The 14,700-nt window shown below is 39.5% G+C and overlaps 1 long non-coding RNA gene across 1 annotated transcript in view; it reads right to left on the reverse strand.

Moving 5' to 3' along the window:
- The window catches only part of LOC117882054, a 50,489-nt gene that overhangs the window by 4,139 nt on the left and 31,650 nt on the right, over nucleotides 1-14,700 (reverse strand). Inside the window, exon 2 of the long non-coding RNA XR_004646927.1 lies at nucleotides 6,991-7,070. This is a non-coding gene — a long non-coding RNA (uncharacterized LOC117882054). The remainder of the gene's footprint in view (nucleotides 1-6,990; nucleotides 7,071-14,700) is intronic.

Here is a 14,700-nt window from a genome sequence, read left to right on the forward strand (position 1 = left end):
GGGGCACTCCGCTTGAAACTGGCTGCCAACTAGACATGGAGCCATTGATCACTACCCATTGAGCCCGACGATCTAGCCAGCTTTCTATCCACCTTACAGTCCATTCATCCAGCCCATACTTCTTTAAGTTGGCGGCAAGAATACTATGGAAAACCGTATCAAAAGCTTTGCTAAAGTCAAGGAATAACACATCCACTGCTTTCCCCTCATCCACAGAGCCAGTTATCTCATCATAGAAGGCAATTAGGTTAGTCAGGCATGACTTCCCCTAGGTGAATCCATGCTGACTGTTCCTGATCACTTTCCTCTCCTCTAAGTGTTTCATAATTGATTCCTGGAGGACCTGCTCCATGATTTTTCCAGGGACTGAGGTGAGGCTGACTGGCCTGTAGTTCCCCGGATCCTCCTTCTTCCCTATTTTAAAGATGGGCACTACATTAGCCTTTTTCCAGTCATCGGGACCTCCCCCGATCGCCATGAGTTTTCAAAAATAATGGCCAATAGCTCTGCAATCTCATCCGCCTACTCCTTTAGCACCCTCAGATGCAGCGCATCCGGCCCCATGGACTTGTGCAAGTCCAGTTTTTGTAAATAGTCCTGAACCACTTCTTTCTCCACAGAGGGCTGGTCACCTTCTCCCCAAATTGTGCTGCCCAGTGCAGCAGTCTGGGAGCTAACCTTGTTCGTGAAGACAGAGGCAAAAAAAGCATTGAGTACATTAGCTTTTTCCACATCCTCGGTCACTAGGTTGCCTCCCTCATTCAGTAAGGGACCCACACTTTCCTTGACTTTCTTCTTGTTGCTAACATACCTGAAGAAACCCTTCTTGTTACTCTTAACATCTCTTGCTAGCTGCAACTCCAAGTGTGATTTGGCTTTCCTGATTTCACTCTTGCATGCCTGAGTAATATTTTTATACTCCTCCCTGGTCATTGTCCAATCTTCCACTTCTTGTAAGCTTCTTTTTTGCGTTTAAGATCAGCAAGGATTTCACTGTTTAGCCAAGCTGGTTGCCTGCCATATTTACTATTCTTTCTACACATCGGGATGGTTTGTTCCTGCAACCGCAATAAAGATTCTTTAAAATACAGCCAGCTCTCCTGGACTCCTTTGCCCTTCATGTTATTCTCCCAGGGGATCCTGCCCATCTGTTCCCTGAGGGAGTCAAAGTCTGCTTTTCTGAAGTCCAGGGTCCATATTCTGCTGCTCTCCTTTCTTCCTTGTGTCAAGATCATGAATTATACGTAATTGCACATGGCCCCTTTAACCAGAAGGTCTCAGGGTATAATTCTCCATATAAAATCCTGCACACAATTGAAAGTCTGCTGCCCTATGGCTATATGTGTAGAGAGATTAATTTGGTTATCTAATTATTTATAAGAAATCTGAAGTTTAGTACTGGGACATTTACAATGAAAGAAATCAGGCTTAATTTTACTCTTTTCCTTACCAGTTACTCTCACAAGGCCATTAGTATCTGTACCTTTGGATAACCCCATTTATGAATGTCATGTTCAGATATGATATTCTAAATATACTCAGTAAATTCAGATCTGATTTAACATGCTGAGAAGCTTTTACCTTTTTCCTCTACTTTGGAACTATAGAGTACAGTTAATCAGAATGAATGTACAGTCTCACCCAGCTTATTATATTCTGTAAAAATGATCTTTTTTGCAATAAAACTGAGTTTTACGGGAATTTATAGATAATTATTTTAGAGAGTTTATGGAAGGAAACTGATCAAGAATTAATTCCACTGAACTTTAACTCTTATTGAGACGTTTTTCCTTTTCTCTGTCTCTCTCCCAGAATCTTTGCAATGGAATTCAAACTGTCAGCTAGCAGGAAATGCATCTCTCATAATTATAGCTTCAGAGGGCTATATTTCAAGTCTGTCATGTGATGGAAAGGAGTACTGATAGGTAGAGCTGTCGATTGGGCATCAATTTCTGGTTCTGGCATTGAGCTGCTGTGACATCTTAGGCAAATCATTTTTATTATTTATTATTTGTATTGTTGTAGCACATAGAGGGGCCCATTGTTCGAGGCACAATAAAAACAAAGACAGACCTTTCCCAAAGGAATATACAGTCTAAATTAATTCCAGATCCTGTGAACACTTGACCACGTTTGACTTTATATTCCATTGAAGTGAATGGGATTATTCACGTTTAAAGTTAAACTCACTTTAAGTGTTTGCAGGATAGGGCCCTTAATCTCTCTGGGTCTCTGTTTACCCATCTGCAGAACTATAGTATTAGTACAGTATAAGTATAGTATTACTTATTAGGGTTGGTAGAAAAAAAATAGTAAGCATTTTCAGTGGACAATTTTCAAATGAAACTTTCAAAGGAAATGCAAATATTGCTTTCTCTCCAAAACCAAAATTTAATTAAAAAAAAAAAAAAAAAAGAAGAAGTTAAACCAGTTCTAGTATTTACTTTATCTCACACATATGTGGTGAAGGTTAATTTATGATTGTAAAATCACTTTGTTTATGTGTACCCTTCCAAGCTGCAATATCCACACTGCTATTTTTAGCATAAAAGCTCAAGCCCCACTAGCGTAAATCTGTCCAGTCAGGCTGAGAGGATCACTCCAAGCTGCAGTATAGACATACCCTTTGAAGCCCTTGGATGAAAGATACTGTGAGAGCAAAGTATTATCATGATGTCTGTTTTTTTCTTTTTCAACGGTGATGAAATCCCAACACAACTTCTGCAGTATATGAGTGAAGTGAAGTTGACTCTGCTAATAATTGGTTTTGTCACTTTTGTTTGATATAAGAATCTCATCACCCAACACTGAGCTACTAAAAAATGACTTTGGGGCTAGAATTATCAAACAAGATTATGAGAATTGCATGTCCAAATCCCATTGACTTTCAATGAGAATTAGGTACCTAACTCCCTTAGGCCCCTTTGAAAATCTCAGTCATGTTCTTTATTTACATCTAAAAGTACCTAAAGATGGGAGTAGGAGTTGTTTGTTTTCCCCTATCTCTATTAAAGCAAACCAAATCCAACAAAGGATACAGTTGGGCAAAATGATGTGTATATATTTTCTACTTAAATGCTTACTTTGGTGGTACATATGCTAATACATTTTTTATGATTAGAATGTGTGCTATCCCTCAACTATATATGAACAGGGGAAAAATTGAAATGCATTAACTTGCAGTGAAGGGGCCTCATTCACCCCTGCAATACTCCAGTTTATGCTGATGTAACTCTACTGAAATAATTGGTTTTATTGGTCTGGATCTAGAAAAATGCAGAGGTCGATCAGGCCCACATCAGCTATTACGTACTGTAAACATAAACCAAAGAACATTATGATTAAGAAAAACAAACACACAAAATATCTAAATGTTTAAAAGTATGGAATTGAAGAATTAAAGGTGGAGTAAATATGGAAAAATGGTAGAAAAAAGCAATTTCTCTGTGAAAATGGCAACATTTCTACCTGAAGTGAAATTTCACTTCTAACCAGAACAAGCTGTGTTCTCTGACAGACTTTTTACATAGGATCCAAATTAGAGCTTGTAACTCAGTTTTGCACAGTTCTAATGGCAAAATACAACGAAACTCAGGACAGAAAATATTTGTGAGCAAAAGGCAAGTTCAGATGCCTTAATGCAGAAAAGAAAAATCAAAAAATAAAATAAAATCAGGCATTCATCTTATTATATGCTCTCTACAAATGTTAATGTTATTATTATTTTGGTAATATGTAAATATGACTATCTTCAGAAGGGCTTTATATATTCACTTATAGCAACACAACGGATCATTAACTTTATCAATGTCACTGTGTTCTTACTATCTCATTTACCTTCATTAGTGTAAACCCTATTTTTAATATTATACTTGGTGCAGAGCACATGGAGTGCAGTCTCCTATGCCAATAAACAGAATATTGCAAAGCATTTTCTTCAGTCTCATTATAAAGTGACCCAGAAGAAATGTTATGTGTAGTGTTCTGAATAAAAAAGAAAGCACAGAGAGACACAAGATTCAAAGATTTTGCAGGGAGAAGGGGTGGTGTGTATGTATGTGTGAAATATAATCATTTATCTATCAAGATTCCACCATGATCATTAGACGGATATTTTAGATAAAATCCCGCTAGGGGGTAATTATCATTTATATCAATTGTAAGAGAACTTGTGATTATGAGTTACTTAAGCAATAAGGCATCCCAGGAGATGGTGATGTGTAATATTACCACATCTCTAATGACTGAAGGAAATCAGCCATCAGCTTTGGGTGGTCTTTCATTATAATGAACCCTACATGTGGTGCTATAACAAGTAGATGTAGGATTACCACACCCTGGAGTGTTTATTACTGTTATAAGGAATCTAAGAACTAAGGTTTCTATCTACTCAAAAACACATAGCCTTCAGGGTGAAAGATCCTGGCTGTGCAGCAAACAGCTCAGTAAAGAACAGGCCATTGTTCTGATGACCAGAAATGGAGAGGCAACACATCTTACCCAGTACAATTTGTCTATCTACTGGGCCCTTTGACATCAGTAATTCCTACATGCCACACAGTATCCATGGCAGGAAGGGGAGATAGACTAAGAGTTTGTCTTCACTACATTGTTAACTCGAGGTTTAACTTGAGTTTTGCCCCTAACCTGGCTCCCACCCATATACACAAATTTCTAGTTCAGGGGTGCTTTTAACTCAACCTAACTGGTTTGTTGGGATGAAGGGTGGTAATATGAAGGAGCCCAGCTGATGCTGGAGCTTGTAATGCTGTGGGGATACAATAGCTCATCAGATGTGAATCCAATCAATCTGTGCTGTAAACCCAATCACTCTGTGGAGCTCAAGTGTTGTTTAACAAAGTGGTCACTCTCACTCAAGTAGGGTAACCAGATGTCCCGATTTTATCGGGACTGTCCTGATATTTGCTTGTTTGTCCCGCGTCCCGACCGATGTTCGGTCGGGACACGGGATAAACAAGCAATTTTGCTCTCCGCTCCCACGCACTGGCGGAGCACGGAGAGGCTCACGCCCCCCCGCCCCAACTCTGCCCCCTTCTTCCCCCATTGGATCCCTCCCCAAATCCCCACCCTGGCCCTGCACCCAGTCCCGCCCCCTCACTGCCCCATTGGATCCCTCCCCAAATCCCCGTCTCTTCCCCAAGCACGCCATTCCTCCTCCCTCCCAGGCTTGCACCCATCAGCTGTATGGCGGCGCAAGCGCTGGAGGGAGGCCTAGGGGACGCAGGGGAGCGCGGGGTGAGTGAGTCCAGCCTGGCCCCGAGCACAGGCAGAAGGGCGGGGCGGTACCAGCAGGGGCAGCCCCAGCTCCGGCCTGGGAAACCGGCTCCCTGTACGCGCCCATGGGTGGTGGTGGGAGGGCAGCAGCTGCGCGCGGCGCGCGGGGACTCTGATGGGGCTTCACCTCCTGCACGTGGAGGCAGCGGCAGCCCCATTTGTTCCCCGTGGGACCTGAGCGGGACTGGGGGGCTGGGGTCGGCTGCCCCACTCCGGGGCTGCCCACGGGATTGCACCAGCTGGGCACCTTCCCCTACGGGGGGAGGTGGAGACGAGGCGAGCTGGTGTGGAGGGGGGGCGCTCCGGTTGCTTTTTTTTTTCCCCTCCACCCCCGCATCCCAATATTTCAGTTTTGTCATCTGGTCACCCTACAGTCAAGCTAGGCGAATAACTTGAGTGTACTAACTCAAGATAACTGTTACAGTAAAGACAAGCCCTTAGGTACTGGAATCAGGAGGAGGTGGTGAGATAAAGGATAAGAGTTCATGGTAAAATCTAAAAGTGTTTCTGGAAAGACAGAAGTTTTCCATTTACACCCTGAGAGTGGCAATAGCACACATCCCCACATGGCTTTAATAATATTCCTCAACTCCCTTCCTCTATACCTCTACAGAGGAGAGGGTAGTTTTCCATGCAATCCTTGACCTCTGTGCTAAGACTTCCAACAATGATGCCAACAGTGATGGTAATTTGATATGGAGAGGTGTCCGCTAGGACCTGGACTGAAATAATCAGTTTAGGTTTCAAAACAGTGATCATATAATACATTATGATGACTTTTGCTCAATAGTTACTTAGACTGCACTTGAAGTAGATTTTTCTTTAATTTGGCAGTATGCCACAGACTCACCTACCTCCTGAATAGATCATTCTACTGCACAGCCAGGATCTCTCACTTCCATAGCTGTATATTTTCAGATGGCCGATTAAAAATTGAGATTTCTTAATCTAGTTTCCTTATATAGGTAATAAGACACTGCAGGGTGTGGTAATATTACATCTACTACTTGCATAAACATGCTTGAACTGCATTATAATGTAAGGCAAAATTCTGTTAGTTCACTACTTTCCATCCATCCATCCTAGAAGCAGTAATATAAAACATTATTACCATATCCTGGGATGCCTTATTACTTAAATAACACTTCTCTTACAATTGGCATAAATGACAATTGTCTCCTTACTGTATTTTGCTTAAAATACCCCAATAATTGTCTAGTTGACTATTCTTTGCTTTCCCCCATTCCATCCACATAAAACTTGCTTGCTTTTTCTTATTCAGCACAAATATGTGCAACTTCTATAAACGTCTTTCTGAATCATAATGAGAGTGAAGAAAAAAAATGCTCTGCAGCATTCTGCTTATTGGAACTGAATGCACTCCATGAGCTCTGTGCCAAGTATAATATTAAAAATAGGGTTTACACTAATGATAGTAAATGGGATAGTATGAGCACACTGACATTGTTAAAGTTAATGATCCCTTGCATTGCTACCAGTATATATAAAGCACTTCAGAAGATAGTCGTATTTAATCAAATAATCAGACCATTCAAAGTAATGAAGAGTACATAATAGCTGAATGTCCTAGTCTTTGTACCATTCCTACATTGATAACCAGATTCAATAGCATCAAGGGAATCTGAATTGTAAACTGAGCAAACGTGTTTAACACAAGTTTCTTAATTACCTTACCTGAAAAAGGGAGATTTGAGACAGATCAATAACTGGTGTGATCCTCATCATCATCAAGAGGGGAATGGTTTTCTGTTCTCCTGCAGAAAGACATGAACACTAGAACTGGCATGGAAATAGTTTCCCATCTCATGAGAGTTTTCAAGATTTCAGAAAAGTTCTCTGGTCTAAATCAAGATGAAAAAGTAAAAAATTTAAATTTCCGGGAACCGATAATCTGAAGGGAAAAAAAATCTGGTCAATGGAAACATTTTGTTTCAGCAATTTCAAAATGTTTTGTTTAAATGTTGTTTTAAAAATTAACTTCTCTTTTAGAATAAATTAGCTAAAAATTCAGAACAAAGTCATTTGAAACAGAAAACAAAACTTGTTATTTATAAATGTCAAAATTGTACATTTTGACAATTTCATTTTTTTTGTAAATCAAAAAAACATTTGAATTCGGAGATTTGTCAAAACTAACTATTTCCTGCAAGTTGTTTCAGTTTAAACAAATCAGAATTTTCTGACCAAAAATGTTGGGAAACTCTGAAACTGAATTGGGTCTTTAAGCATTCATGAATAAATCAATTTAACTCCCTCCTTCCATCTTAAGGAGAGCAAAGGTGGACTCTTAAATCAAATGTTGTGAGATAATGTTTTTATCGTGATGAAGGTGTAATCTTCAGTCCCCAAAACAACCCATCACAAAACAGGATCCAAATATGATCATTACATTGTACCAATTAGAACTTTGCAGAATTCTCCATGTTTGTATAATATTTGTGTCCCTGATCATTTGTAAATATGACCTATGATAAAATGTATGCCAGTGAACACACTTCTCTCCAGACATGGTGAAATGTCTTCCCATGCAGCAATGTATTTTCACAGGGATTCAGATATTTTATGTGAATGAAAAAACATTTGTTTATTCAAACAACAACAACAGCCTGTAATTTACAGTATAAAATATAGGACAATAATTTGGCGCATTTGTGAATAACCTAAATCTTAATAAATATGTGAAATACTTTCATTCAGTCAGATATATTAATGGATATTGCAGCCTTAGGGATTGTGTGCCAGTCATCTTTTTCCATAAAAAAACAAACAGAACAAAACAAAACCACACCTCATGGGAATGGTCTAGAGGAGGAAAGCTCCATGAAACGAATAAACTACATTGAGTTTCCATAAGATTGCTCTGTTGGAGTCACTCCTGTCATCACCTGCCCTATGCACATGTAAAATGAGCAGTAGGGATTGCCCCCCTTCGTAACATCTGTTGAAGCGACAGAGCCCTCTTTATCTACAGAGTGCCTGTTGTTTTTCCTGTTCCCTGTCAGAGCAATAATTCCCAGTAATGGAGCCTGTTCCAGAACACAGAAGTGTGCTCCCTTCACAATTTAATTCTGCTTTTGATGATCTGAGTTCCTGAGTGGATTGGAAAGAAACTGATGTGTGTCTCTCTTCTACCTCAACCACAGCATGTCCCTCCCTGTGTGAAGACTGTGGACTCCGGAGAGCTCATTCTGGGGTCTTACAAAGGTGGGCTCTGTTCCAGGAGTCCTCTATATCTGTGTATATGCAAATAATTTGTTAATAGAGAAACTGTCAATAGATGGCACACAGGAACATATAGCTTTATGCTTGAGTTTTGTAGGACCAGAGAAACTTGTAGTGGGCTGCAAATGGCTTCGTCCAGCAACTCTTTACATCAGCTTTAGTAGGTGGGATAGTGTCATGGAAGTGATTGGTTTCCATGAAAAAGGATTCCCTCTGAGTACAGATCCCAATAGGGTGACCTGGCTCCATAACCTAAACAAAGATTCATGCAAAGCAAGCTGAGAAATACTGTTTAAGGAGCAGACAAACTACTAAAAAAAGTGTAAAAAGTGAGTGAAACCCTGCCACCCTCTATCAAAGTGTTTCTTTAATTTGGGAGTCAAAAATCATACATGGCAATGATCAGTGTGTGAGAATCAAGAGAGCCAAAGAGTTTTAAACTAACATATATTTTGCAGAAGAAACTCTAAGATAATCCATAAAGACAACACAAATTCTCATACTCCAGTATCTCCATGGAGATATGAATTAATATGGAAAAGAATCTTGTGGGAGCAAGTAAATTCTATGGATGAGTTAACTTTAAGAACGCAGGATCCAGTGCATGAGGTAGAAGTTATCAGCTATATACCGATAGTCTAAGTAGGACTATCCCTTGTAATCAGGAGTATCTCTTTGTAAATATCAATCAAAACAAAGACCTGCAATAGGAAAATACTTTAAAATTAGTGGCAAGTTAAATGAAAGTCTTCATGATTCCATATCCTGATATGTCTTATTTGGCATTCCATAAAACTACCTTTATGTGAGGGTGGGGAAGGGAGGTTGTTTTAATTGTTTTTAGGGGTTGGTGAATGAGGTGATTAAGAGTGGGATAGGTACTGTTCACTTTTCTCCGCCTGATTGTTCACTATCAGGTAAGAACTATCATGGCTTGATTCTATGCTACCTCTCCACAGCACTGCCAAGTGTAAGGGGTATGTTCATGGACCATGTTGTGCTCTGGCTATCCCCAGCTGGTGGCTGGACCTGTGAGGAACATTCTAACTGGTGCATGAATGGCCCAAGAGTCAAGGAACTGTAAACAGCTTCCTGATATCTCCTCCTTCCTTCTGTTGGGCAAGCCAATACATACAAAGAAACTCTTGGATTCAGATTCACACACAACACAAAAACCCAAACAAACCAACAGAATTGATTGTCTGGCTGATGCAGACCCTGGCAGAACACGGCTAGAGTTTATTATTTGTGTATTCATAAAGCAACCCTGCTCACAAATGTTCCCATTTTGTGGTGGTGTTACTGTATTTTCATAGTGTCAGCACTGATTGCAGCTGATTGATTTAGCTGCTGCTGTAGGATACAAAACACAAGAGAAACAATGCATGTGCAGAAGATGTGTGTGTTGTTTTGTCTGAGGGCAGCTGGCCCAGTGAGTGAGTTTGCCTGGAACAACATCAGCTGCATCTGGCTATTGACTAATTTGCAGTGGAATCTAGGAAAAAAAGCCAATGTATTTCTGACATTTTCCAGTATTTTAGGGAGCTGGTATAATACAACCTTGCTAGATCTGATCAGAAGCATCATAGAAAATAATGGGTAATTATTTTCTAAGAACAAGTGTTTAGATTTTCATAAAAAGAAATAAGAACAAGTGTTTAGATTTTCATAAAAGGAAGACTGGTTAATATATGCTTCAGTGAGAGCTTTTGACTATAGTAAAAGACCTTGCAAAACATGTTACTTGTAAATGTATTTCTTTTCACATTCAGGACATATGAGTGACAGATTGACTTTAAACCGTTAATAAGTCATATTTGTTATAGGGCAGAGATAAATTGAAGGAGAGACTGTTACTAGTATTAATTGAAAAAGCCCCTTCTCTTTAAATAAGAGAGTGAGCTGGAGGTATCAATTTGCTAGTACAATTAGCATACTAAGGCATAATCATTAGACTAGAACAAAAAGGAGTTGACAGCCTTAAACTAGGTGATGCTTATTTAGAAATAGGATCAGAAAGAGAAACGGGAAAAACAGACCCAAAAGCTCTTTATCTAAGCCATTGATTTCAATCATGAATGGATGTGGTAACCATACTATGGATATTTCAGGAGACACTTCTATCCTCAATAAGTATGTCTGTGTAATTATCTGAGTAGAGGAATGAAAGGAAGAAGATCAGCTGCGGGATTGAAGGCAGACAAAGTCAGGAAATGGCACTTACTTGCACACTTGAACTTGGGGCTCTGACCATGCAACCTTGCCAAAGAGACTGAAAAGAACAGGACAAACTCAAAAGAAGAGCGGCACCATAGAAGCATAGGTTAGGATCTGCAGGGACTCTGGAGTAGCTGTGTTATGCATACTGGTTCAATATAGTTTTCTCCTTTTTTTACTTAATAAACTTAATAATTTGTGTACAATGCTTATGGTTTCAACTAAGAGGGAACATTGGGGGGAGGGATTGGTGTACAATGCTTACAGTTTCAACTAAGAGGGAACATTGTGGGGAGAGCTTGTGTACAATGCGGATAGCTCAGTGGTTTGAGCCTTGGCGTGCTAAACCCAGGGTTGTGAATTCAATCCTTGAGGGAGCCATCTGGGACAAAATCAGTACTTGGTCCTGCTAGTAAAGGCAGGGGGCTGGACTTGATGACCTTTCAAGGTCCGTTCTAGGAGATAGGTATATGTCCATATATTCCTTTATTGCACAAATTGTCCCAGCGAGGTGAAAACAACCTTTGACTTCTCAGAGCCTGGAGCCGAAACCTTCAGTATTTGGGGTCAAAAGAGAAGGTCATCTCGCATAAGGTGCATAGCAGTCAGGGCTGCAGATCTCCTGGCCCATCAGAAATGCTTAATGACCAGAGAAAAAAGCACATTTCAGTGGTTTAGGATAATGATATGAAGAAAATGGGGTAGAATTAAAGACTGAGTGGGAGTTGGCAGGAATGCAGCCATTGGAATTGAGACATTTCTACAAAAAGCTTTCTTCTAACCTGTTGCAGTTCCTTCAATACAGATGTAGGAATCATGTCTCTTTTTACTCGTGGGCCACTTCCATCACCAAGATGTTTTTAATGGGGATGAATATTTCAGATTTGCTAATATTAGAACTGGTGTAAAATGCTTATCCCTCCCCCCATAGAAAATGTTGACTTTTCATTGAAAAACTGAAAACTTGCAGCTGAAAAGCCTCAAACTTTTAGTTGCTCAGTTTTTCAACACTTTCTGTAAAATAAACACATAAATAAAAACAAAGTTGAAAACCCAATTTTCCACTGAAAAACAGTATTGATGGAATGTTTTCAAAAAGTTCTAGTTAATGTGTCTGCAGTTATATATGTGATAGACCATTAATTAGTATGCCTAGCTGAAACTCAGAATTAGATGCAAGCTCTACTGCATAAGTGCCCACCTGTCTTGTTTGCTTCTGTCTGTTTAGCAATTGCTAAAGAGTTGTTACTTTGTGCATCTAACCATAGGAAGAAATTTAATGAATCACAACCCCCAGTTGCAATAGTAATATTTAGTGCCATATTTATTCAAAGATGTTCAGATAAAGCATCTTACCTACATTTTACGCAATGGAATAACTTTGTCTAAATGATTCTTCTTAAGATTTTTCCATAACTTTCCTTTGTATTCTTTAATGTCTTGGGGACAGATTCTAAAAGGTATTTAGCTGCCTAACTCCCATTGATTTCAGTGAAAGTTAGATACCTAAATACCTTTGAGGATCTTAGCCTTACAGACTAAACTGGGTCCTTGTGCAAGCAACTATATTTTCCATTCAAATCTTTGGGAATTACATCCATTTCCATGTGGGCTGAAACCATCATGTGACCTTATACCTGGAACTACCTATAGACAAGATAATTGAAAATTGAGTTCTATGCTGTTAAGTTACAATTGCACTTTAAAAATATATTGGACCCTTAACTTGATGTAAACTCGGCATTATTCCAGTGAAGATGCAGCCTGAATAAATTTACCTTATCCAAGAATAGGACCAATGGATTTTGAAGATTTGAAGTAGTGACATTTCCTGGACATTTGAGGACAAAAATCCTCAAAATTTCATTTTTGTTTGACTAAGCACTCAAAGTTCAGATGCTTCTTCAAAATGTCTGAAACTCCTTTGTCTAAAAACCTGTTCTGAAAATATTGTAGAAATTGGCTCTCTTGTCTGATTTATCAGACACCTTGCTTCTGATCAGGATAGAAATACCAAAAGGTCATCATTTCTTACTATGAGATATTGTCACTTCTATTTCTAACCCTAGCCAGAAAAATGAAGTGGAGAGTTGCATGAATGTGGGAAAACAATGAAAGTAAGAAGTTAACCAAAGGGTTTTTTAAAAAAGTAAATTAAATCTGTCATGAATATGGGATGGGGGTTTTCTTGAAGGGGAGAGGTAACTCGGGAGCTCTTACTTTCCTAAGAACTATTTATGGGGATATCAAAATGTTTCCATGCAGCTATTTTCAAACAAATCAACTACATATATACTAGAAAAATAAAGGAATTTTGAAAGTACTAAAAATTCATTGGAGAGGAGTTACTGCTGCCTTTTAAAACAGTGAAGTTAAAACTCTCGATGCCTATAGAAAAACAATAGCATCTCAATGGTATTAGCAGCTGCTGCTATTGCTTGCATATATCTTTGCCCTGAAATAAAAGACAAACCAGAGGTGTTAATTCTTTGAAATCATTTGTGCAAGAGACCCAGTCTTTCAAGAACTTGCATCAATAAGTCAGAGATTCCTGAATTTTAAGGGGATTCATCAGAAAAATTATTTGGAACATCTGATTGGCATGTGAATTGCAGAGATACTCACTGTGTGTTTATATAATGAAGTTTTGGACCCTAGTTTTGGATTAGAAGTAGGGAAGAAGTAATAATAAAAAATAGCCAGGTCTCTTTAGGTCCACTCAGCTCCATGTTTTTGGAAGTAATTATTTTCTTGGTAGTTATTTGTTGTGTGCTTGCTGCTTGCCATGTGCCTGCCTGATTGAAGTTTATGGTCTGTTTGAGGGGCTCTGTGCTGAGCCTAGCAACCTGCTAGGCCAGCCCGAGAGCTTTTTAACGAGGCTCTAAGCCTGCATCTTTTCATCCCTAATCCCTTTAGGATTCCTTAAAAAGCCAGCTCCTAAGTGACCAGAGCAAGAAACAGGGGAGTTTTGCATGGGAGTTCAGGGAGGAAGCATGAGAGCCACATATACCTAACATTCTCTAAACATAGACCAATAAACACCCTCCCCCCAAACAAAAACATTTTTCAAGAGTAAAAATAATGTGGAGAGAAGGCAGCAGTATGGGGCTATCCAGTTTATTGCACTGAATGCAATATGTATGATTACCTGCCTTATGGGCAGGTGGCATGTGTGTTCATTTGATTCAAGCAGCTCATGGCCCTCAGAGATGTAGTACAGGCTCTTGAAGCCAGAGTGACTGAAATGGAGGAGCAAAGGGAGAAAGAGAGGTACATAGAAGAGACTTTCTAGGACACAGTACAGCAGTCCTATCCCAACTTGTACAGCCTCTGTGCTTCTGAGGAGGATGAAAGTCTCAGGGAAGGAGAGCATCAAACTGGTGTGGAGAAAAACAATCTCATAATTAGGACCCCCCTTCCCGATGATGTCAGGGTCCTCTCTCACTGAGGATACCCCTCCGGGAGAGGGGATGCCTGTTATTAGGAAGAGACAAGTAATAGTAATAGGGGATTTGGTTGTTAGAAATATATATAGTTGGGTTTGTGATGATCAGGAGAATTGCATGGTAAATTGTCTTCTGCATTCGAAGGTTATGGAACTCTTGAGACATCTAGACAGGCTTATGTGCAGTGCTGGGGAGGAGCCAGGGCTTATGGTACAATTAGGTACCAATGACATAGGGAAAGGTAGAAGAGAGAGCTTGGAGGTCAAATTTAGGCTGGTAGCTAAGAGATTAAGGTCCAGGACTTCCATGGTAGCATTCTCTGAAATGTTTCTAGTTCTACGTGCGTATCCAATTATATAAGCTCTGACAAGTCAAATGTAAAAGTATAATTAGGCAGGCCAAGAAAGAATTTGAAGAGCAACTAGTAAAAAACACAAAAACTAACAGCATTTTTTAAAGTACATCAGAATCAGGAAGCCTGACAAATAATCAGTGGGGT

Source organism: Trachemys scripta, chromosome 8 (genome assembly GCF_013100865.1).
Source record: "Trachemys scripta elegans isolate TJP31775 chromosome 8, CAS_Tse_1.0, whole genome shotgun sequence".
NCBI lineage: Eukaryota > Metazoa > Chordata > Testudines > Emydidae > Trachemys > Trachemys scripta.